Here is a 25,010-nt window from a genome sequence, read left to right on the forward strand (position 1 = left end):
GAGTATGGTTGTTTAATTTCATGGTAGCCCAGAAATCTTTATGAGGGGATGTTCCAATTTTGGTTGAAAATGCACCACTATACAGCTTCCAGTCTATATTTTACACATATACTTCTGCATTTCTCTGTACTATATTTCTAAAGAAGACTGAGAAAAAGGGAGCCTTTTAAATGTACTTTACAGGTTTTCATACATATTCTGAATGTCTCAAAACCACATATTGAATAACACCAAATCTTTAACTGTTCATATAGGAAATGAGTTATTAAAAATGTAAATGAATGGCCCAGTGCGTTATTTTCCCACATTGTGAATGTAATTTTTTCATATTGACTAAACTGTAAAAGAAGGCTTGAATAATACAGAGTAGGAAGTCTAAAAAGCCTTATTTTTATATTACAAAGAGTCTGACACAAAGTTCACTGAGCAGAATGAATCTTTCTACTGTTTTCAATGAGGTTTAGATGAAGCTTTATGACAACACTATGTTTTGGTGGTGTGATTGTTTATGATGAATCACAGATACATACTAATGAATCATCCTCTTGAACGCTAGTGCTTTGTTTAAATAGAGGATAATTATTACCACCTTTAACAACTGATTCTGTCTCTCTCAAGAGAATTCAAATAAATAGGCTTGTTTTATTATACCAGCCATAGGAAATGCAGAATAAAAACATGATAGTCCTGATATTATTCTGGTTTCAGTATTTTGGCTTACTTCATGTGCCCTTAAACATTTTTACTCAGCCTGTGATAAGCTCTTGTACCTCAGGCTATATTTTCTCCACAGAAGATGAAGAAACCTGTGGATTCTGTCTGAAACAAAAACACTTCCTTATGATTAAAACAAGGAACGGTGCCTTCCCACCAAACAAACAGTGCAATCTCAAGGGCATCATCTAGTAACATCTGTATTCTGTTTCTGAAATCTGTTTTGATGACACTGACAACACTGCATGGTGTCCACCCCTCACTACTCATAAATAAGCTACAGAAGAAGAACACTTGACTGCCTGGGAAGCCTGGGGCTGACACAGTATGCTCACTGTGTGCTCTCCCAGCCTGCAGTCTGGTTTAGAGGTGCACAAATGTCAAGGTTGTTCTGCTGACTGCCTTATAATGCAGGCACATAGAAGTGATGTGGTGAATCATGTCTGTAACCACTGGTGACTGCAGGGGCAGCCAACCTGTCAAGAAACAGCCTGCTGCACACATAGCTTTTTATTGCCTTTGCTAACAGTTGCCTTCATCAGAGAGCAGGGAGAGTGCATGCAGCAGTGCATGCAATTAGGGGCTCCTTTTCTGGGGAGGAAAAGCAGCAATGTGAACGTTTCTTATGTAGCAAGTATGAAATGTGACTGTGCCAGTAGAGAAGGGAAGTGCAGTGGCTGCAGACCCTGTGAGGACTGGGCTGGGGGCTGTGTATGGAGCTGGGGCAGGTCTAGGTGTGAGGTCTGCGGTCAAGGCTTGGGCAGGGGGATGTTTGTTGTGTGGCTTGCAAGGGAGTATTTATGTGAGTGTGGGAGGGAGCAACAGACGAAGACAGGTTTAGCAACATGGGAGAAATGAGCGGTAGGTAAAGAGAAAATGAAAGAGGACCTGCAGTATAGACATTTAGTATAGATCGCTGGGTACGGCAGCACAGCTGGGCACTGTGTCCCTGCTGTGTGCCAGCTGCAAGAAAGGCCATCTGGAGCACTGATTTATACTGTGATTCACCGGCATTAACGACAAAAACGGCTGGCTGCCTCTGAGCTGTGGGGATCACTTTGATAAAGAAATCCAGTGGTCCTGTTTCGAGCAAAGGTGGTTCCACACATATCTTTATGAAAGTTGTAGTAAGAGCTACACTGCTGTCAGTTAAATTTCTATCGTCTTTCTAATCTGAATTTGGGTAATTTCCCTTTTAAGCCACTGGGTCTTTGAGAGACTTGTGTACCTGCCCACTGAAGTGAGGGCACAGCATCAGGGCCTGAACTGTATCCTGTAGTAACAACCAAACCTGATCAGTATCTGCACAATTTAAGAAGATCTTAAAGCTACACTTTCTACAGAACCCACTTCAGGAAAACACCATACAGCAGAATCCATTTAAAAGGCAAACACCTTCTATAAGCTTCTTGCAGGGATGATTTAGCTACAACCAGAGAAAATGTCAAAGCTATTGGAAGCAGAGATATTATCTTAGCTGCCTCTTTGGTGTCAGAAATTTAGCAATGCCTCATGGAATCCTTTCCAGCTTGTCCCTAAGTGAAACTAGCAGCCCAATTTTGTTCTCATTGAAGTCAGTGAGAAAAGGAGCACTCCTTAAATTTGTTAGTATGCAAGGGGCAGGTTTCAGGATAGTCCAGATAGTCTGTCCTTTCCCTTAGTTGTCTTTTGACATCTTCCCTTAGAGTATCCTGGCAACAGTGGCACTTCTGACAAACAAAAGCCATACAGACACTGCTGCATCCTGTCAGAATGACAATGACTTTCCATTTCAGTATTTGTTCAAACAGTTGTTTAAATATGTGAAGCACTGCAGTTGAGACAAAAAAAAAGTGTCACTGAGCGATATTGAACATGCAGCAGAGCAACACCTACACACGTGGAATGAACTAAACAAGTATAATTTTTCAAATGGCTTGTTGGTCACTTTAATTCAGGGTTTTCTCAAGTAGAAAGCTTTGGCTGTGAAATAAAAACTGAAGAAAAGAGTCTTCCACAAAGCACAAAACCCAATTTGCAGAATGAAAATCTTATGAGGTCAAGAAGCTACTACTCTTCAAAAAATTACATTTAAAGAAAAACACTGCTCTCACCTAATGCATTAGCATCTACAGTGACAAAGGCATTCAGTTATCTGAATTTTCTTCACAAAGCTTTTATACACTCTTTTAAGAATAGTTATATGTAGTCCAATATAAACATGAAGCAAAACAGTGAAGTGGCCTATACCACTCAGCATGCTATGGATTTATGAGAGGTGCAAAGGAATGATCTAGGAATTATGTAATTAATTTTTCAATTTAATTTATTTTAAATCTAAACCACTGGCAGCAATAAAAAGAGGAAAGACATTTCAGACAGATAGCCACATCTCTAGCACTGAGCAGAATGGCGTTTGAGGAGTATACTTACCACAGTCCTTGGTAACATACTCTTGATTGATCGGACCATTACAGAGCATCTTGTGGCACATGAATATAACAAAATAACCCCCTCTAGAAAGGCCAAATATAAAATGCATAATGTCAGCATTGGGCTGCCCATAGTAGCATCATTTTCCTACCTATTTCCAACCATTATTCCTTCAAATTTATCTTCCCTACCAACAAAAAATAGGAAAACTCTAGGCTTGAAGGCATTCCAGGTGCACCCTGGAGCATGTTGACTTATGAGCTTGTTGAAGAGACCCTCCTTGTAATACTGGCTGAGCTGCACCAGATCCAGGTTACCCACAAAGCAGTTTGTTCAGCTGAAATGCACTGTGCTGGACAGATGTTGCTGGGATGCATTGGCAACCATTTGGGAGACTCCCAATAAAGTGCTCATTTGCCACCTTAACATCCAGGTTAGAGTGCAGTGGGCAAACAAGAAGCAAGATGTCCTTATACCTATGGCTGCACTACGGGCCCCTTCAAAGGGCCCTTGCCTAAGAGGTGCCATTCATCCCTCTTCCCAAGAGACAGCAATGACTGATATCATTTTGTAGGCAAGAAAGTGAATTAGATGGCAACACTGAAAGGAATTTTTCTAACTGCAGTGTGTGCAGCTTATTCACTAACACAGCAAATGCTTTGTGAATTCTGTGCAAGCTTCTTCAGTTTAAGTCTACTGTACATTCACTCCATTTAAAAAGATTGGTTTTGGTCTTACTTTAAAGTTGTGGTACTTATGCGTGACTTGCATATGAATGAGGTGAATGAATTCATTACTGAGAAGCTAGATTAAGTTCAGCAGCTGTTCAGCCTGGGGACCTGATTCAAAGCATGGCCAGAGTGACTGAAAAATCCTTTACTGATCAAGGCAGTTTTAGGCTGCAGTGTAACATAGCAAGTAGCATTAGAAATGCTAGATTGGAAAAGAAATTAAAATGACTTGCTTACACACATTATCTGCATAATAAAGATTTTTAAGAGGGCTACTGTGCAGGTAAGTAATGAGTTGTCTCCACAGCTGCCTGACCTTGAGGGTGTTAGTTTGTGTCTTGAGTGCAGCTGTGACACTTACAGCAAGTATTCACAACTAAGATGTCAAAGGAGCTTTACAAATTGCAGATCAAATACAGGATGTTTGTTGTGGCAGAGAACAAAGTAAGGAGGAGGAGAAGAATATCTCCTTTCTTCATGTTTGACTTTTTATCCAGCGTTCTCTCACAGACGATCTTTCAGGTATGCTCAGAAATTCTGGGAGACATTTTTTTCTTTGTAGTAATTTAAGTGCAGACTATATAATACTGTGAATGCAAGCTAAGTGGTGGCTACTTTTCTCACATTGTTTAAGTATGTTTCTGACTGCCTGTTAATGGCAATGTTTCATTACTGCTTAGGACATGACAGTGGAGCGATTTCATATTTATCCCTTCCAGCCTTCAGAGTTCATTGTACTGTTATGTTATATATTCAAACTATAATGTCAGAGGTTATTGTATTGTTAGAATACAGGTTATATAGTATGGTCTGCTTGGTAGTTTGGCAGTAGTGTTTATGGATTTGTCTTTTAAATACAGCTGACATACTAAACAATATAGATATGTCTGTTGTTAAAAGGGCTTATCAAAGGAAACAATTGATAGTATGACAGAGCAAGAAACACAATTGTGTGAACAGAGGCCCAGAGGACTAAAACTCCTTGTCATGAGTCTGAAAGCAATTGTCTATACAGCACAAATTCTTCTGTATTAGTTGGAAGAAAGTTGAAATTCCAGTTAAAGAACATCTGAGAGTACAAGCTGTGGGGAGCAGAAGTGATGAGGAAAAAAACAGAGAAAGGAAATCCAAACAGAGGAAAAAAATAGAGAGATGAGGCAGACCTTCTGTGACAGAGACCACAGCAGAAAAGCACTATACAGCACTGTGTTGCTGACATAGAGGCCCGCACTTTGAGAATGTGAGACCCTAATAAGGTGGTTTCTCTTACTGCAAAGGCTTAGGCTGTTCTAGATACACTAGCTGGAAAATTTCTGCTCACTGAATCTAAGGACATACATAAGGAACACTGTGACCAGGAAACTGCATCTAGGTTCCTCACTGCTGATTTCCTGTAAGTGAGAGTTGTATTATTGATGAGGGAATTTCAACAATAACTGCCTTGCTTTTTTCTTGATAGAAAATAGTGATGAAGCAATAAAGCAACTAGTTTACATGAAAGTCTTTTGTACCAAAGCTAGAACCATTTCAGTGTTTGAATTCTGCTAAAAAACAATCTTGTCTTTATCGATCAATGATCACTTGACAGTGGATAAGGATCAAATATCAGAAAATCAGAAGAGAAACTGTTGATATCTGTATTTAAGACTCTGTTGATATAAATTTATTATTAGCAATGAAGGATGCTTTTGATTTGCTCATTGTTTTTCAAAAGTAAGATAGCATCCAAGAGCGGTTTCTCTCTACTGATGAGACTGACTATTTTCCTTGGAGGTGTTTGTCACTTGTCCACCAGAATGTATTCTGGTAGCATGGCATAAAATGCTTTAAAAACTTTACCTATTATTAAGTACCTAATTATTCCTGTAGCTCTTGTTCACGTACAGTTCTGCACCTTTATGTTGGGTGACTGAATATAGTTGCATGTGACATCTATAGTTTCTCTTGATCTTTGTGTGGTTTTAGTGTATTGCTTCTGAGAGTATTAGTCTAGATGCACACAATGTGGCACAGTACTTTTTAGAGCACCAAGTTACGATCAAATCCACCTCTTTGAACCTGTAACAGCAGCAGTCACCGGCTGAACCAAAGCTAGCAATTATGGCGGTAAGACTTCCAGGTTGTGTGGTGGTTACTGCTTGTGTGTTTCCATACAGAATGAAAATAAAATTTTCTCCTTTAATTTCCAGTCAGCTAAAAGCACCCTGGACTTTGCTCTGCTTACTAGCAGCAAAAAACCCCAGAAGTAGTATCAACTTCACTGGCTGGCTTTCAGGGTTCTCAGCATTGCTTGCAGCCATCCACTCTCTGTACAGACTGCTCTGCTGCAGGGGACCCTACAAACTCCCCTAGGATTTCTATCCTTAGAATTTCAACCTATCAGATGCTGAGTGCCTTAGCTCTGTTTGGGGTTCTTAATAGCTTCCTGCTGCTTTTGCTATTTGGTTACCCTCATGCATTTGCAGCCTTTGACCTGGAGCCACCTACAGGCAAATCTGCCTCCTAAGCTGCTGGAATCTACTTGGGAGGCCTGGCTGGAGTCCTGTGGGGCAGGGATTTCTCCACCGCCTGGGAATTAGAGCTTACCAGTTACCCAGCTTCAGAATGGGCCTGCCACTGTGGCTATCTGCAAGCCAAAGGTAAGAGCCTGGCATCTCCAGTTTCAAGTAGTCCAAAAGGAGTTCCTGTAGATTCCTGTAGAAGACTCCTTGGACTTGGTGAAAGGTAATGGAAATTGTGATGCTTCATGTGAAACAATTAAGGCTCAACAAGCATTTTTCAAATGAATTGTTACTGGAACATTATTAACTTCTGCAGTATAGAATCATAGAATCATTGAGGTTGGAAAAGACCTCTAAGACCATCGAGTCCAACCGTCAACCCAACACCACCAGGCCCACTAAACCATGTCCCTAAGCGCCTCATCTACACGTCTTTTAAAAACCTCCAGGGATGGGGACTCCACCACTTCCCTGGGCAGCCTGTTCCAATGTTTCACCACTCTTTCAGTAAAGAAATTTTTCCTTACATCCAATCTAAACCTCCCCTGCCGCAACTTGAGGCCATTTCCTCTCGTCCTATCGCTTGTTACTTCGGAGAAAAGACCAACACCCACCTCGCTACAACTTCCTTTCAGGTAGTTGTAGAGAGCGATGAGGTCTCCCCTCAGCCTCCTTTTCTCCAGGCTGAACAGTCCCAGTTCCCTCAGCCGCTCCTCATAAGACTTGTTCTCCAGACCCCTCACCAGCCTCCTTGCCCTTCTCTGGACACGCTCCAGCACCTCAACGTCCTTCTTGTAGTGAGGGGCCCAAAACTGAACACAGTATTCGAGGTGCGGCCTCACCAGGGCCGAGTACAGGGGCACGATCACTTCCCTACTCCTACTGGCCACACTATTTCTGATACAGGCCAGGATGCCATTGGCCTTCTTGGCCGCCTGGGCACACTGCCGGCTCATGTTCAGCCGGCTGTCGACCAACACCCCCACGTCCTTTTCCGACAGGCAGCTTTCCAGCCACTCTTCCCCAAGCCTGTAGCACTGCATGGGGTTGTTGTGGCCGAAGTGCAGGACCCGGCACTTGGCCTTGTTGAACCTCATACAGTTGGCCTGGGCCCATCGATCCAGCCTGTCCAGGTCCCTCTGCAGAGCCTGCCTACCCTCGAGCAGATCAACACTCCCACCCAACTTGGTGTCGTCTGCAAACTGACTGAGGGTGCACTCAATCCCCTCATCCAGATCATCGATAAAGATAGTAAACAAGACCGGCCCCAGTACTGAGCCCTGGGGAACACCGCTCGTGACCGGCCGCCAACTGGATGTAACTCCATTCACCACAACTCTCTGGGACCGGCCATCCAGCCAGTTTTTGACCCAGCGCAGAGTACACCTGTCTAAGCCGTGAGCCGCCAGCTTCTCGAGGAGAATGCTGTGGGAGACAGTGTCAAAGGCCTTGCTGAAGTCCAGGTAGACCACATCCACAGCCTTTCCCTCCTCCACTAGGGGGGTCACCTGGTCATAGAAGGAGATCAGGTTGGTCAAGCAGGACCTGCCTCTCATGAACCCGTGCTGGCTAGGCCAGATCCCCTGGTTGTCCCGCTCATGCCTTGTGAGCGCCCTCAAGATGAGCCGCTCCATAATCTTCCCCGGCACCGAGGTCAGGCTGACAGGCCTGTAGTTCCCCGGATCCTCCTTCCGGCCCTTCTTGTAGATGGGCGTCACATTGGCAAGCCTCCAGTCTTCCGGGACCTCCCCCGTTAACCAGGACTGCTGATAAATGATGGAGAGCGGCTTGGCGAGCTCCTCCGCCAGCTCCCTCAGCACTCTCGGGTGGATCCCATCCGGCCCCATAGACTTGTGAGTGTCCAGGTGGCATAGCAGGTCATTGACTGCTTCCTCCTGGATTACGGGGGGTTCATCCTGCTCGCCGTCCCCGTCTTCCAGCTCGGGGGGCCGAGTACCCGATAATAGTAACCAATGTGTGTTCCCTTGTATCTTTGTTCTTAGCTAACTTGAATAATTTTGTTTTTAAACCAAAATAATGCACAATAAATCCTCAATATGAGAGAAGAAGCAGCAGAATTATGAACATCTATATTAATGGATTCCATGTAACATTGAATGCTGGGCCAATAATAGTAAGTCATTATTTTTTTTATAAATTTGATTTCATCTTTGTTACAATATTCTTGTAGTCTAAGCTATAATATGGTCAAATTCATATCTCAAAACTATCAGCTGCAGATTTCACAGTTGTTTCTATGATGCAACTTTACAAATAGAATATACTATCACAAATTGGTAAAAATACTGAAATTACCTGCCTCTGCAATGGGGTGCGAGATGATTTCTATAGGCAACGTAGTGTTTTAAGGCATGACCATATCAGGATCTCTTCCAGATCTTCCAGATCTCTTCTGAACCTTTTCACTCTGGAAATATGTGTGTGTACATACACATGATTTCTAGCTGAATTACACAAGACAACATTTGGAAAGGAAATTATATAAGGCAAGATCACCTAACCATAACTTCCTTTCTTTATACCTTGTTTAGAACCAGAGAAGACCTCTCTGCTCTGCTTCTTCATGTACAGAAGTAATTAAGAGTGTGTTTAAACCCTAAACCAGTGCATTTGCAGTGACAGGGAGAGAAGGAAATAGTAATGCTCCTAATTTTACATGATTCCAAATACCTACCCGGATCAGTGTTGCAGAGTCATGTTGCTGATCATTCTGTCATTCTAACCTGAGGTATACAAATATCTCCAGTGGTAGATGTGAAGAAATTCAAATTGGTTCATGTTTCTGGCATGCTCATTTCCTGTCCTTCAAGGACTAATTTTGAGTTTGCACTAAAATCTGTAGAAAAATCATATGGCTGATCTTTGTTTTTAAAAGTGGTCGGCAATGCATGTATCGTCTGGTTTGGGACTTTAGTAAAAAAATTTAAAAATCTACCAACAGTGTTCTGAAATACAATTTCTAAGTATTTCTGACAATCCTGTCCCTCCTCCCCCACCCCCCAAGTGATTAGATCTATGCAAGTTCTTGGCAGGTTCAGCAATAACCTTAAGAGAGTTTGGAATTCTGTGGGGAGTTGTACAACAGCAAAAGACACTCGTACTTTACTGTGGTTTTCAAGCTATTTTCAATTCCCCTTCCGTACTGACAATGTCTCCAAACTTTGTTTCAGAAGCAAACAATAGCATATTATGCCAAGATGATCACCAAAAATATTCGCTCCAGGCTGGCTTCTAAAACTTCTGAGGAGTCCACTAATCACATCAGTACAGGATGCTTTTTGGTTTTGTTACGTTCCCTATAGGCAAACCCTCATCCTTTTTTATTCTTGTAGTAATTCTCACCTTTTCCACTTGAACTAATAACTTCCTACATGGCATTGTGTCAAATTCCTCCACTGAATGCCAAAGAGAAGAGACCTAGAGGATTTTCCTTGTCCAGAATATTAATTATTTTTGTCTGTGAAAAATGCTTGATGACACAACCTGCCCTTCTAACACTGTTGCATGTTTAGTCCAATTTCAACTTACCCACAATTTTTCAAGTAAAGACTAATTTGAGCCCTAGCTATTGCAGAGGCCAAACTCTTGCCAACTCATTACCCTATAACTCTTCCTTTCTGAACCTATGTTAATATTCTATTGAACCGTATTCTGGTTTGCAGTTTGATGGTACCTTTCTCTGGGATGAAAGATTCATTGTAAATTCTCACTGTTGGATATGTGATTTCATTTCCCAGCTCGTTCAGAATTCTGGAATAAAAAATATCCTGTTCCCTAATGGAAAAACAAAGAACTTCTTTTTGCTTTTGTTTATGCATTAGAAGTTATTATGTATCTTGAAAAGTCAGGTGAAATATTTATTTTTGGAGCCATACCTACTTTATACTCCTACGTTTTTCTTGTAATTTCCTATGAATGGAAAGCACCCTGGACTTTAGTCTTTTTACTAACAGTAACAAAACCAGAAAGAATATCAAATTTATTGGCTGGCTTCCAAGGATTCCAGCATCAGTTTCAGCCAGCCATGCTATACAGGCTGCTCTGAAGCCACTGACCCTGCAAACGCTCAAACTATATAAACTTTATACCTGACTGTGCCTTTTGTTTTTCCTCTTTTTAATTACAGGAATGGGGGGGGGGGAAGGGAATCTCTATTTTAATTTCCTTTGCCAGGTCTAACTCAACTTGAATATCTATGTAGTCTCCTTCCTTTACGTGAACAACTGTTCAGTATCTTGTGATAAAATAAAAAAAAAAACAAACGCAAGACCTAAGTACCATTGTCCTCCTCTACGGTAGTAAATCTCTATGGAAATATACTTACTGATACAGATTCATTATCATTATTACTACTAACAAGACAGAATTGTGGGTCTTTATTTAGAGATTAACCACACACTAACATAAAAAATTATGGAAGAATAATTGAGTAGCCACTACAGGTTAAGATATTTGAATCTAAGGATTTCCAGACAACTTCATTTTCTTCACGTGGAGGGAAAAAAGAGTGGAAAACATGCCATGAAAAAATATTACGCTTAACCTATTTCAGTGTTGGTTTCTCAAATAAAAGAAAAGCACTTTTCATTTGAACAATTCTCATTGAAGATGTCATATCAAAGAAGTGTAGCTAAAGTTTATGATAACATTGTTTTCCTGCACCTGCAGAGGCGATCACCTCCAGTGCAGGCATGTCCCGCAGCGGAGCCGCAGATCGCGGCATACAGGGGGGTTTCCTGAGCTGGGGAAACCACAGGGGAGCGCAGAGACCCGCCGGGAGCCGGCAGCTCTCACGAGGGCGGCTGACGAGGCGTGGGCGGGGCCAGGAGAACCCCCCACTCCCACTCAAGACAGCCCCAGGGAGCGCTGCCACCAGGAGCGCTGCCAACAGGATGGGCAAACAGGGCGTGGCATGTCAGCTTGGGCGTGGCACGGCAGTTTGGGTGGCAGTTCCCACAGAAGGACGTGCAGGGAGGCCACCTCTTTGAAGGAGAGGCATTCCACAGGCTGAGTGGGGCACTTGGCGTACAGATAACCCAGCAACTGGGCGTAGGTCAAGGGCACTCATCCTACCCGACCCTCAAGGCAGAATGGTGGGCACTCGTCTGAGGGTAAAGGCCGTGGCTCCAGCTGGGGGGTCTGCACCATCTACCCCAGCGGTGGCCGATGCCTCCAGGCAGAGGGAACTGCTGAAGGGAGAGGCTGCAGTGCAGACCTCAGGCTGCAGGAAGTGCCCAGACCTCTCTCCTGGGGTAGGGACAGGCGGCAGACCTGCCTGCAAAAGGTGTGACCAGGTCGAGGACCTCCTGCAGCAGGTGGCTGAGCTGCAGGAGATGGTGAGAAGACTGCGTAACATCAGGGAGGCAGAGAAGGAGCTAGATAAGGAGCTAGATAGCTGGTTCCATGTGCAGTCTGCAGCGGACCTGCAGCCCACGGCCAAACAGCCAAAACCCCCCCCACCGGCACATGCAGAAGGGAGCAGGGGGACCAATAATGCAGAAGAATGGACGGTTGCAAAGCCAAGGACCAGCAGGAGGAAGAGACTTCCCCCAAAGCCTGAGGTGCCCTTGCAGAACCGCGTCACTGCTCTGCAGGCCAAAGAGGAAAGTCCTGTCACACCAGGAGAAGCGCTGGAGCTGAGTAATGCAGCCCGATCTGCCCCCCGTATAACAACCAGCACCACTAAGAAAAGGCGACGGGTGATAGCAGTAGGAGACTCTCTTCTGAGAGGTGCGGAGGCACCCATTTGCCGACTGGATGCACTCTCTAGAGAGGTGTGCTGCTTACCGGGGGCTCGCATCAGGGATGTCACCAAGAGGCTACCAAGCCTCGTACAGTCCACTGACTATTATCCGCTGCTGCTGTTTCACGTGGGCACCAGGGACACAGCCAGGAGCAGTCTGAGGACTATCAAGAAGGACTACAGAGCCCTGGGAGTGGTGGTAAGGGACTCGGGAAAGCAGGTAGTTTTTTCATCAATCCTGCCGATCAAAGGGAAGGGGTTTGAAAGGGCCAGTCGAATCTGTCGAGTCAACAAATGGTTACAGGACTGGTGCCACAGCCAGGGGTTTGGCTACTTAGACCATGGGACTCACTTTGAGGAAACCTGGGGCTGACAGGGTCCATCTGTCAGAGGAGGGGAAGAGCATCTTCGGTCATAGGCTTGCCAAGCTGGTGAAGAGGGCTTTAAACTAGAGATGCCGGGGGAGGGGAACCTCAATCCATCCCACTCCTACCAGTTTGATGTCAGGGCCAGCAACAGATGCCCAGAGCCTGGAGAAGGAAGAACACAGGCCACCAGGAGAGCGCCTGACGAGCAGCACAAAGGAACTCCAGCCAGTAAGACAGCTTCACTGGGGGCCCAAACTTCAATGCCTCTGTGCAAACGCACGTAGCATGGAGAATAAACCAGAGGAGTTAGAGACGTGCGCACGCCTGCAGGGCTACAATCTTATTGACATCATGGAGATGTGGTGGGATGGCTGCTATGACTGGAGTGTTGGGATGGAGGGATACAGGCACTTTAGGAAGGACAGGCAGGGGAGATGAGGAAGGGGTGTCGCCCTCTATGTCAATGACCAGCTGGAGTGCATGGAGCTCTGCCTGGGGATGGATGAGGAGCTGACTGAGGGCTTGTGGGTCAGGATTAAAGGGAAGGCAGGGACAGGTGACATTACGGTGGGGGTCTGCTACAGGCCACCTGATCAGGAACACCAAGCGGATGAGGCCCTCTATAGACAGATAGGAGCAGCCTGACGCTCACAAGCCCTGGTCCTCATGGGGGACTTCAACCACCCCGATATCTGTTGGAGGGACAACATGGTAGGGCATAAGCAATCTGGGAGGTTCCTGGCATGCGTTGAAGATAACCTCCTTCTCCAAGTGGTAGAGGAGCCAACAAGGAGAGGTGCTGTGCTGGACCTTGTTCTCACCAGCAAGGAGGGGCTGGTGGGGAATGTGAAGCTCAAGGGCAGCCTGGGCTGCAGTGACCACGAAATGGTGGAGTTCAAGATCCTACTTAGGGCACCGAGGAGGGCACACAGCAAGCTCACTACCCTGGACTTCAGGAGAGCAGTCTTTGGCGTCTTCAGGGATCTGCTTGGCAGAGTGCCATGGGACAAAGCCCTGGAGGGAAGAGGGGCCCAAGAAAGCTGGGTAATATTCAAGGATCACCTCCTCCAAGCTCAGGAGCGATGCATGCCAACAAAGAGGAAGTCAGGCAAAAACGCCAGGAGGCCTGCATGGATGGGCAAGGAGCTCCTGGACAAACTCAAACACAAAACGGAAGCCTACAGAGGGTGGAAGCAAGGACAGGCAGCCTGGGAGGAATACAGAGAGATTGTCCAAGCAGCCAGGGATCAGGTTAGGAAAGCTAAAGCCCTGATAGAATTAAATCTGGCCAGGGACATCCAGGGCAACAAGAAAAGATTCTATAGGTACGTCGGGGATAAAAGGAAGAAAAGGGAAAATGTGGGCCCTCTCCGGAACGAAATGGGAGACCTGGTTACCCGGGATATGGGGAAGGCTGAGGTACTCAATGACCTTTTTTGCCTTGGTCTTCACCAGCAAGTGCTCGAGCGACACTGCCCAAGCTGCAGAAGGCAAAGGCAGGGACTGGGAGAATGAAGAGCCGTCCACTGTGAGAGAGACGATCAAGTTTGAGACCATCTAAGGCACCTGAAGGTGCACAAGTCCATGGGACCTGATGAGATCCATCTGCGGTTCCTGAAGGAACTGGCGGATGAAGTTACTAAGCCACTATCCATCGTATTTGAGAAGTCATGGCAGTCTGGAGAAGTTCCCACTGACTGGGAAAGGGGAAACATAACCCCCATTTTTAAAAAGGGAAAAAAGGAAGACCCGAGGAACTACAGGCCAGTCAGCCTCACATCTGTGCCTGGCAAGATGATGGAACAGATCCTCCTGGAAGCTGTGCTAAGGCACGTGGAGGACAGGGAGGTGATTCGAGACAGCCAGCATAGCTTCACCAAGGGCAAGTCCTGCCTTACCAAGCTAGTGGCCTTCTAATGATAGTGATTACATCAGTGTACAAGGGAAGAGTTACGAATGTCATCTACCTGGACCTCTGTAAGGCCTTTGACACGGTCCCCCACAACATCCTTCTCTCTAAACTGGGGAAGTATGGATTTGATGGGTGGACTGTCCGGTGGATGAGGAATTGGTTGGATGGTCGCATCCAGAGGGTAGTGGTAATGGCTCAATGTCCAGATGGAGATTGGTGATGAGTGGCATCCCACAGGGGTCCATATTGGGACCGATACTGCTTCATCAGTGACATAGACAGTGGGATCGAGTGCACCCTCAGCAAGTTTGCAGATGACACCAAGTTGAGTGGTGCAGTCGACACGCCAGAGGGACGGGATGCCATCCAGAGGGACCTGGGCAAGCTCGAGAAGTGGGCCTGTGTGAACCTCATGAGGTTTAACAAGGCCAAGTGCAAGGTCCTGCACCTCGGTCGGGGCAAGCCCTGGTAAAAATACAGGTTGGGGGATGAAGGGATTGAGAGCAGCCCTGCCAAGAAGGACTTGGGGGTACTGGTGGATGAAAAGCTGGACATGAGCCAGCAATGTGCACTCGCAGCCCAGAAGGCCAATGGTATCCTGGGCTGCATATAAAGAAGCGTGGCCAGCAGGTCGAGGGAGGTGATTCTGCCCCTCTACTCTGCTCTGGTGAGACCCCACCTGGAGTACTGCGTCCAACTCCGGAGCCCTCAGCATAGGAAAGACACGACCTGTTGGAGTGGGTCCAGAGGAGGGTCACAAAAATGGTCAGGGGGATGGAACATCTCTGCTATGAAGAAAGGCTGAGAGAGTTGGGGTTGTTCAGCCTGGAGAAGAGAAGGCTTTGGGGAGACCTTATTGCAGCCTATCAGTACTTAAAGGGGACTTATAAAAAAGATGGCTGCAGACTTTTTAGCAGGGCCTGTTGGGCCAGGACAAGGGGGAATGGCTTTAAACTAAAGGGGGGTAGAGTCAGACTAGATGTAAGAAAGAAATTTTTTTACGCTGAGGGTGGTGAAGCACTGGCACAGGTTGCCCAGAGAGGTGGTGGATGCCCCATCCCTGGAAACATTCAAGGTGAGGTTGGACGGGGCTCTGAGCAACCTGATCTAGTTGAAGATGTTCCCGCCCATGGCGGGGGGGTTGGACTAGATGACCTTTAGAGGTCCCTTCCAACCCAAACTATTCTATGATTCTATGATTCTATGATTGTATTCCAGAAAGAAGACTCTCAATCATATCTTTTATCTTTGTTTTGAAAAAAGAAAAGGTGACAACTACCTTTGAATATAGTCTTTCATGTACCTGTTTTAATGTATTAGTTGACTTAATCCAGGGACAGGTAGGAAGGGACCACCAAAAGCTAAACTAGAGTAAATACATCTTCCTCTCTGTTGTTTTGGCAGATTGGCCGAGCTCTTTTGAAGTCAGTTTTTGTTTGTTTTTCTTGATGAAAACCTCAATTTGAATTAAAACCACAGGCACAGGTGTTCTGGACTTATTGCATTTAGCTCCTGAGGACCCAACAGGACATGGGTTCTATTTTGCAGGGCACCATGGCAGCACATTGAAGGACCTGCCCTTATCACAAAAATATTTCAGACAAAACAGGCAAGAGAAATCAGGTCAGAGGGCCAGTATAGGCACTGAGAGAAGTTACATCTGATTTTACAGGACTAAACCGGTGCAAAAAGCAGGAACAGGATAAAGTTCTTCAAGCATCCGCCCAGCCTTGTACCTGCTGGGGTGGTGGTATTTTTCTACTGCACACCCTATGTAACCACAGGACAGCAGATGTACTCATGTCATGGTCTTGGTGGCTTGTGACAGCAGCTCCCCATTACTTGCGCAGAAGTGTTTCCTGCACCCACAGTCCTGTACATCAGCAGTTACATGCGTTCAGCAATCACCAGGTTACAGACTCCTTGCTGATTTAATCATGACTCACAGATAGGCAGCTCAAGACAGGCATTGAGAAGCTCCTTGCACCAGCTCCTGCCTGCTTCCCTGAGTGCAGGTGCTTACCTGAGCCCTGGACCAGCCAGCTCCCATGCCCACAGGTCTCCAGGACGTGTGTCAGAGGTGCACTGGCAAGGCAGGATGAGACAAAGAGCTCAGAACAACCTATGCCAGGGAGGGAAAGCAAGGCTGAAGGACTAGCGCTTGCTTGTGGTGCATGTAGGAGATGGTTAGGGGAAAGCTGGTGGTGTGAATTTGGGGAAGAAAGAGGATATGTAGCAGGGAGGAGTGGGTGGACATGCATTCCTTCTTCCTGACTGGACCTGAGCACACCCACGTACTGCAGCTCTAGTTCAGCAGGACTGATGCTGCTGTCTTGAAAATCAGGTTTGGGAACTACTGTGTTAAAATAAGCATCAGTATAAGCTACCCAAAGTATTCTGGCAGCCGTGGTTTAGGAAAGTATGAATTTAAGGTAGATGAAACCACTATACACCAGGCTCTGAGCAGCATCACAGGAAAAGCCGCATGCTGTTCAGCATTTTTGCTGCAGATCAATGCTGCCCACTTTTCCAGACAGACTGGCAGATTAGTCACCAGTTTGCAACAGAGGAATCCTACTCTGCAGTATTGAATTCCACCCTAGGAAACAGACTAGCTCAAGATAGTACACTACGACCATTTCTGGCTAGCGTTGTCTCTGTGCACAAGTCAGATCCCTAACACCTGCAACTTCCTTTCAGCTGCTAGCATGATGGAAATTATTTTGTATTGGGTGTTGTATGAAGTAGAATGTTGCAAAGTAAGCAATGACTGTAGTAATCGTATGGTCAAATGGTTTACAGTTCTTTGAAAGATGGGATTTCCTGACTGGTCAGAAGCTCGCTAGAATTATCAGTGTTTCATTGTCTAAATGAAAGGATGTTTAGAGTACGATTCTGCTGGGGACTGTCCTGAGTGATGTACTAGTCAATATTTTCATTATGATCTAGAAGATGGAAGCAAAAGAGTAGTTATTACATTTGTGAGCAGTGCGAAGCCAGGAGGGACAACAAGAACATTGAAGAATTCAAAATAATCTCATAAAAATGGAGGCACAGCCCCCCTCAACTTCAAAAGCCACAGGATATATGAATGCTCCTTAACTGCCCAGTACAGTTTTAAGTTACAATGACTATCTTGGCCTTAGTTTTTTAATGAGAACTTCCTGTGTGTAAAGTTCAAGTCATGGAGGCTTTTAAAGAACTGTGTTTTACAGGGGGAATTCAACATGTATCTTAACAAGGGTTTTACAAATGTCTCCTTTTAGGAAAAGAAAGAGTCATTTACAAGCTCATCAGATTGAGCCTTTAGTTACATAGGGGTGTACTAATGGGACCTGGATCATAGCTTAAACTGGATCTGTGCTGTGGCCCTGTGAGATATTTGCAGAAAGAGCCAGAGAGAGAAGTGTTGACTGAGTTATACCTACAAGAATATTCCAGCTCTCTGCACTCCCCAGACAGAAATTAAAGCAGTAATAGGATGAGATATCTTTAATGTCCTAAAGACAACTGAAAGCTGGCCTCTTCTCACTAAATACTAAAGAGGATCTAGTTGTGGCTTAATGGTAAGAAACAGCGGACAGTCACTTTCTCACAAATGAGGAATAAATTCTTACCACATACTCGGATTTCCTATTTAGATCTTTCCCTGTCTCAAATAGGAAAACCCTCAAAGCCATTACAAGGGGTCTGAATCTTCTGCAGTATGCCAGAGTGCCAGGATCCGTCAGACCTGCCTGGAAATGGCCATTCCTTTTGCCATTTTGCTATACTTTAAAAACTGCTTCATATATTAATTTATACCTTTCAGGTTATTAGAAAGTCCTTTTAAGTGCTTCTAACTGCAAAGCAACTTTACTCAATGTTCCAGCTCTCAGTAAGCTGCTTTATCATACCCACAAAAAGCCTGTGTGAGAGCAATGGTTCTGGTACTGTGTCCTAGATGTGCAGGTTTTCTGCCAGAAGAAAGGAGATTTTCAGTAGGTTAAGGTAATTTGTTTTCTGCTCCTTGCTGGGAAAGCCTGTAGATCTGCTACACTCAGATTCTTCACAGCCAGCTGCATGTCATCAGGGATGACCCCTGCGTGGACACTTGGACCAGAAGGATAAGGTAGTCAGAAGGCAGGAATGGGTGGCCATGGGCTGGATGGGGAGTGCGGAGTGACAGCATCAGGTTGGGCTGGTTAAACACCTGTGGAGTTGAGATGTTGGTTTGTCTGCTAAACGGAGTTAACCAGGCTCTCACCGTACAAGGGTCTCATGAAAATAAATAAATAAATGCACTCACTCAGAAATTTGGATATTTAGTGCTGATTGCCCTAAAGGAGCCCAAAGGGTAAGCAGAAATTCTGTTTTCAGAGCAGGGCTTGAATAATGTTATAACTACACGAGAACGATGAGGAGAAAAAAAAAATATTGAACAGCTGCTTTTGAAGTAAGCACCATCCATCCTGTGCAGTGAATAAACCAGGGGTCCCTGGGAAAAAAATGGTATGTGATCATATGTTTAAACTGTGTCTTACTTTTTTATTCACTGTAGTATTGCATTAGCTCTGTACAGAAACTTCACTTGTAATCTAATGCTCTTTGTGTACTTGGTTGTGTGACTTAACAAAAGTCTCTGTGTGAATTGTGATTGCCTGTTTGCACACACACTTTTTCCTTTAATAATTTTTTCCCCCTCTTTGGTTGGTTGAAGGAGCTGCCACAATATTGTAGGATGCTTTCAACACCTCTTGGTTAATCAGACTGTGAACATCCCGCCCTGGGACACACTGGACTGTTCTGGAGCTTTGATAAACCCCAGGATTTTGGGATGCTGGTCTCTCTGCAGAATGGGGTGAAATCCTCCCTCAACAGGTGTGCACACTTTGGAGGACAGCCTGAGAAGGCACCATGCCACACACCTACCCACAAGGAGGAGAATGGTGTGGGGGAAACCCCGTTTCCTTCTCCACACAGGTGTGTACCCCTGGTTCACTCATACCACAAGCATGGAGTTTGCTGCTGCCGTTTCAGGAAGGAAAATGTTGCCACTGAGCTTGCCTTGCATTTCTTTAGTTCTTAGCATGGCTCTGAAGTGGCGGGTCCCTAGGTGATGGGCACCCGAGGAGCTGTGGACGCTGCCCTTACAGCCACTGCCCTGCTCCATCATGGCCCTGCCTGCAGTAGTGAGGCCAGCCCACTTCAGCAGTAGCAAATAGTGTGTCAAATGCACATATGAAGGACAAATTTCAAGAGCAAAGGAGGAATTGTCAACAGTATTCAAGGAAAATAAAGAAAACATGGTGGTAAAACAGGGAGGTATAAAAACAATAAACTACATCTTTTGCACTGATGAAGAACATTTCTGTACTTCACGTTGCAGAATACAGTCTATTGCATCACAGTAATAACATAAAATGAGATGCATGTTACAATACTGTTATCACTTAATAATCAAGTGCACAAATGTCATTGCTTATACACATTTACTGAAACAAGTATACCTGGAAATGAACTGAATTTATCAGCAGGTCACCCCTACCTCTGCCTTTTAGAGGAAGTCACATCAGTTCCCTACATGCACCCAGCTGCGGTAAGGGAGTACCAAGCAGGGAGCTTAGTATGCAAGCAGCTGCTATTCTGCTTCTGCCTAAGTAAGAAAACAGGATGGTTTCAACAAGCTGTTAGTAACTCTGTGTATGTGCTATGTAATATATTATGCAAATGCACTCCTTTAAACATTAATTTGAGGTCAGTCTGGAAAAATGCCAATATTCTTATAGTTAGTTGAGAAACTGCTCTTTGATAAGGTTAGTTGCTAATTTTGTTAATTTATTATTGCAACCCATATTAAGCCATTTGATCTTGTCATTGCAAATACCAATTTTCTTACACTTTAATCACTTCAATATTTATTAAAATTGTACCAGCCTGTTCAGTTAATAAATGACAAAACAAAAGCCTGCAATCAAGTTAACAGCATCATTTTCTTACTTGTGTAACTGCTACCAAATAGTGGCCAGCTGGGCTTGTTGTGGGGCTGAATGCCCAGAGTTTTCAGGAATGACAGAGCAAAACAATGCTGTATAGGCTGAGGCCAAGTGGTCTTATGAAGACTTGGACTTGAAATGGCACACTACATATTCATATTTGGAAAACAAGAAGCCTGATTATCTCTGCTCACAATGAGATCTAATTGTGACTAAACTGGTAGCTAAGGTAAGGTGCTTGTCTGGAGAAGATATAAATTGTCTTTGTGGTTGGGCTACTCATAGTGAAGCGATGAGTGTTGGAAGATTGCATTAAGCAGCTGAAAGTCAGAGGATATACAGATCGCAAAGCATCTCAATTGGCTTTCACAGTTGCATGGCATTGCACGTGAACTAGCCCTGCCTGGAGGGCCTGCTTAGTTTGTGGTTAGGTTAGTTAACTCATTAAGAAATACATTATCAGTATGTTAGAAGACTAAAACCAGCATGAAAGAGTAACATATGTTTTTCTACATTTTCTGGGAGCTGCAGCTCATTGGCATTGCTGGACTCTACAATATTGTTACTTGACTGATAGCATACTTGCTATTGGCAGTATGTTCTTTGCCATACTGCCTTATGCAGATCAATTAAGACATGGATCCAGTGCCAAGCTAATCTTTGTTTAAGGCTAAATGTCCTGGTTTGTGGGGAGGCAGACTAGAGGACCCTGTAGGAACACTGACTATAGGAAAATGGCTGAACGTGAAGCCATTTTGCCAGTTTTAGGAGAAACGTGTCATGAATGGAGCAAATGCCAGTAATCTTAGGCTGTATTTATCCTGCTGTGCTTAGAGGTCAAAAGGATCAAGGATTTGAGGGCTCAGGTAGTGCTGGTGATTTAACGGGTGTTGAGGAAGGAAAAAGGATATAGTCTCATCTCATGCAAATTTTTTGTCAACAAACTTCTGCACGTGACATGGCCAGTCATATACACTAGTTATTTACTACTGCAAAAACATTCATGCAGAGTCTGCTGTTCCATGGAATGACAAAACTATTAAAGCACAGGATTCTGCCATCCAAATGATACATGAGAACATGGCTGAGAGTTGTGCAGTCAGAACAGTTAATTTTCAATGACGATTCTCCACAAAGGTCCTGACTCCAGTCTCTGTGCACTTATTTCTGGCAGAATAAATGCTGAATACCTCCAGTTGTGAATACACCCAGAAACTGTGTCTACTTTTAGAAATAAAGGCTGGCTTTGCAAACCATACATGTGATTAAGCGGTTCAGCTGCATACAAGTTTGCCACAATTATGCACACAAAATGTTTGTGTGTGTATATGAGCATGTATATGTGTAGAGGGTCAACTATTTGTTACTGTTGTACTTTAACCAAGAGCAAACCCTTCTTCTGCGAAACAACAGACAATTCCTGTTCCAACTCTCTAAGTAGGCAAGAAAAACACAAGGTAGGAAGCAAGTATATCATATATCTACAGCTATTATCCATGGAATGGTCCTCTGCAACCAGCTTTTATGTTTGGGGTAATTTTTATTTGAAACTTTTAAAATAGATTTTCATTTTTTTATGAAACAGAAGAGATAAGGAGAGGAGAATTAATTTAATGGTCTTTTTGGCTGGGGAAGGAGGAGTTTATCTCTGTGACTCTTCTTATGTGCTGGAGATAAAAGCGTCCATGTGCAGTACGAAAGTGAGTGTACACGTTTTCTGTGTGTACCACTGCCAGTTGTCAAGCAAGTAACTGATGGAAATGGTAGTTGTTCCACAGGCAAACTGGCACTGAGGAGTGATGAAATTTGTTTGTTTCTAGTAGGTGTCACAGGTACATGCTGACAGCTACAGAGTAATGAGCAGCAAGCATCTGAGACTCTGTTAAAGTAGGAGAGGGCTCCCTAATGCTCACAGACACCGCTTCTGCTTCTGTCTGTCTCCTTTCTGTCTCTTCAGGCCAACTATGTGTCCTGTTATTCCAGTCAGCTCTTTCGTGTCTGCTAGACCCTATTTCCTACTCTATGCTTTCTCCACATGGGTCTTCACATGACAAAACTTAACTAATAACTCTTCCAGTCTCAATATCTTTCTCCAAGCTTTTTTATTTTTACCTTTTTTTTCGCCCCCTCCCCCCCCCCTTACTGACCCTTCTTCTGCCATTTTTGGTTGTGTTCCTGCTTAGTTAGTTCCAGCACCATATTCTTCTGTCATGTCTTTCCCTCTTTTCTCCTCTCTATCCTGATCATTAGCCTCATTCTGAGCAAGAGTGGAACCTGAAGTTTGTCACTGTTTGACTGAAGACAGACAACCAGCTTACAAATTTTTGCTTTCAGTGGTTAAACTTGTCAAAACTAATTATAAATGGATTTTATTGGTTATGTCCCTAGAATCCAGTAATATTTGTACGAAAATATGAAAACTGAAATGCTGTTCTTGGGTACATAAAATACAGTCCTTGTTTCAGCATGAAAAAATAAAAATACTGAAATTCAATAGCAGTTATAATTAATTATTTATTATGAGGTGCTCAGAGATTCTGAATTATGAACAGAAACACTCTTCTAAATTATCCAAAAGTATACAGAACCCTGACAAGGTTAGTTTGAATTGTTTATGATGGGAAACACAAAGGCACTTATCCTTCTGTGTTTATGATACATGAACATAAAAAACACATGATTGTAAAAATTGGCCAACATTTGGACTGATCTCAGGCCCACTTTTATGCTTTTCATGGTATGTCCCTCCTTATTAGGTTTGTTCAGAGTTACTTAGTATATCACTTAAATAGGATTATATAATCACATTAACCTTAGTTTTGCTGTATCTGTTCACGTGCTCTCCCATATTAGTAACACGGTATCTGTCCTTGTGTTGCGGATCTTTTCAACACGAGCTGACTAAAAATTTGAATGTTTGATGCTCATGAAGTTCTGATAGGTCAACATTTGTTTCCGTATTGAAATGGGATGAAACTTTTGATGTATCAAAAGTTTTCATTTCATGTTTTTAAAAAGAAGTAATAATTTTGAAATATCAATTGTCTTTGAGGGGCTGCAAGGGAAAAAAATAAACATTTTAACAGAAAATTCTGCACCTGTTCTATTTGTTTCTGCATCCAGTTTTGAGAAACAATGAGATACCAGCCATCTATGCAGTGCTTTAATAAAAAAACAAACTACTTGTAAATAAAATCACTTATCTAGATTAAACAGTTGTAGTCATTAGGATAGAAATTTTAGAAAAATATAATGCAAAGGACTGTACTGAGAAACTAGTCTTCAGAAAAATTGTATTTCAGATTACCTCCCAAAAAGTTAAACTTTTTTTTTTTCTAAAATAATTTAATAAAAAGCAAACAGTACATCAGTGGTAAATAAAGGTTCTTTGTAACATTCTGGTCCTTTCTTAATAAATGAGAATTTTTTAATTTTTTTTCTTAGATGCTTGAGAGAAATATGGACATAATTTTCCTATGTTCATTAAACTTTAATTTTTCAATATATGAGTAAACCTCTGGAATAATTTATGTTAATATTTGTTTACCTCGGTGGAGGCAAATATATATATGTGTACATATTTATTATTTGAGACATAGGCTGCATTCTCTCAGATAATGATTACCAATTTGAGAAGAATAGTCTTTCTGTTTCCAGCTCTGCATATGGAATGTGGTGCATGCTGCAAAACTGGTGATCAATATTTGATGAATATTACTTTTCAGTTAAGTCATCCTGGATATGCAAGAACTTTTTTTTCATTTTCTTTTCTGTATTTTTCCTAAACACCACAGCTTCACTAGCACAAATATTTAAGGAAAGCTTAAAAAAATGAACTTGAATATTACAACAAAATTAATTTCTGTCTACACAAATAGTGCTCTTATGTTGAGTATAACATTCAGATGCATAACTTAAAGTTCACACAGGTAATGATTATTGATATAAGTTGTTCTGTTAGGAAACAGACAATATAATGTCTGGTATATTAATGAATGAAACAATAGAAATTAAGTGTCCTAAACAATGTGCTAACCAGAAATTATTAGCTCACTCTGTCCACCAATAATTTTGAATAATGAATATCTGAGAACATTGCCATTTGCTAGTGGCCAGTTTACAAAGAAACAGGAAAAATTGTCAAATAAATTGTGTATTACAAATCATATGGGCTGTTTTCCATGGATATGAGGTTGGCTTCAGTAAATCTGTCCTTTGAAAATCCCTGAGCTCTTTCAGACTACCAGTCTACTATTACTTCAGAGACTTCAGACTTAACATTTCCTCAATACTGATTTTATAAAAAGCGAAGGATGTTTCACCTCCTAACAAAAATAAGTATCCAGATGTTGTAGAATGATTATTTAGCAGTATTTTCTAAGGAGAAATATTTACCTCCTGATATTAGACATTATGAAACATTTAATAGAATCATGGGTTCTCACGGCTTACATGATGGACTCATTTGAGTTGACACTGTTTTGTGTTGAAATATTTTAATAAAGTATATAATATATAATTATAATACATAATATATAGTCTATATAATAATCATATAATATACATAATATGACTTTAATATATAAAATATATAATTATATATGATCATAAAATATATATACTACTTTTCTCT

The sequence above is a fragment of the Aptenodytes patagonicus genome, chromosome Z, assembly GCF_965638725.1.
Source record: "Aptenodytes patagonicus chromosome Z, bAptPat1.pri.cur, whole genome shotgun sequence".
NCBI lineage: Eukaryota > Metazoa > Chordata > Aves > Sphenisciformes > Spheniscidae > Aptenodytes > Aptenodytes patagonicus.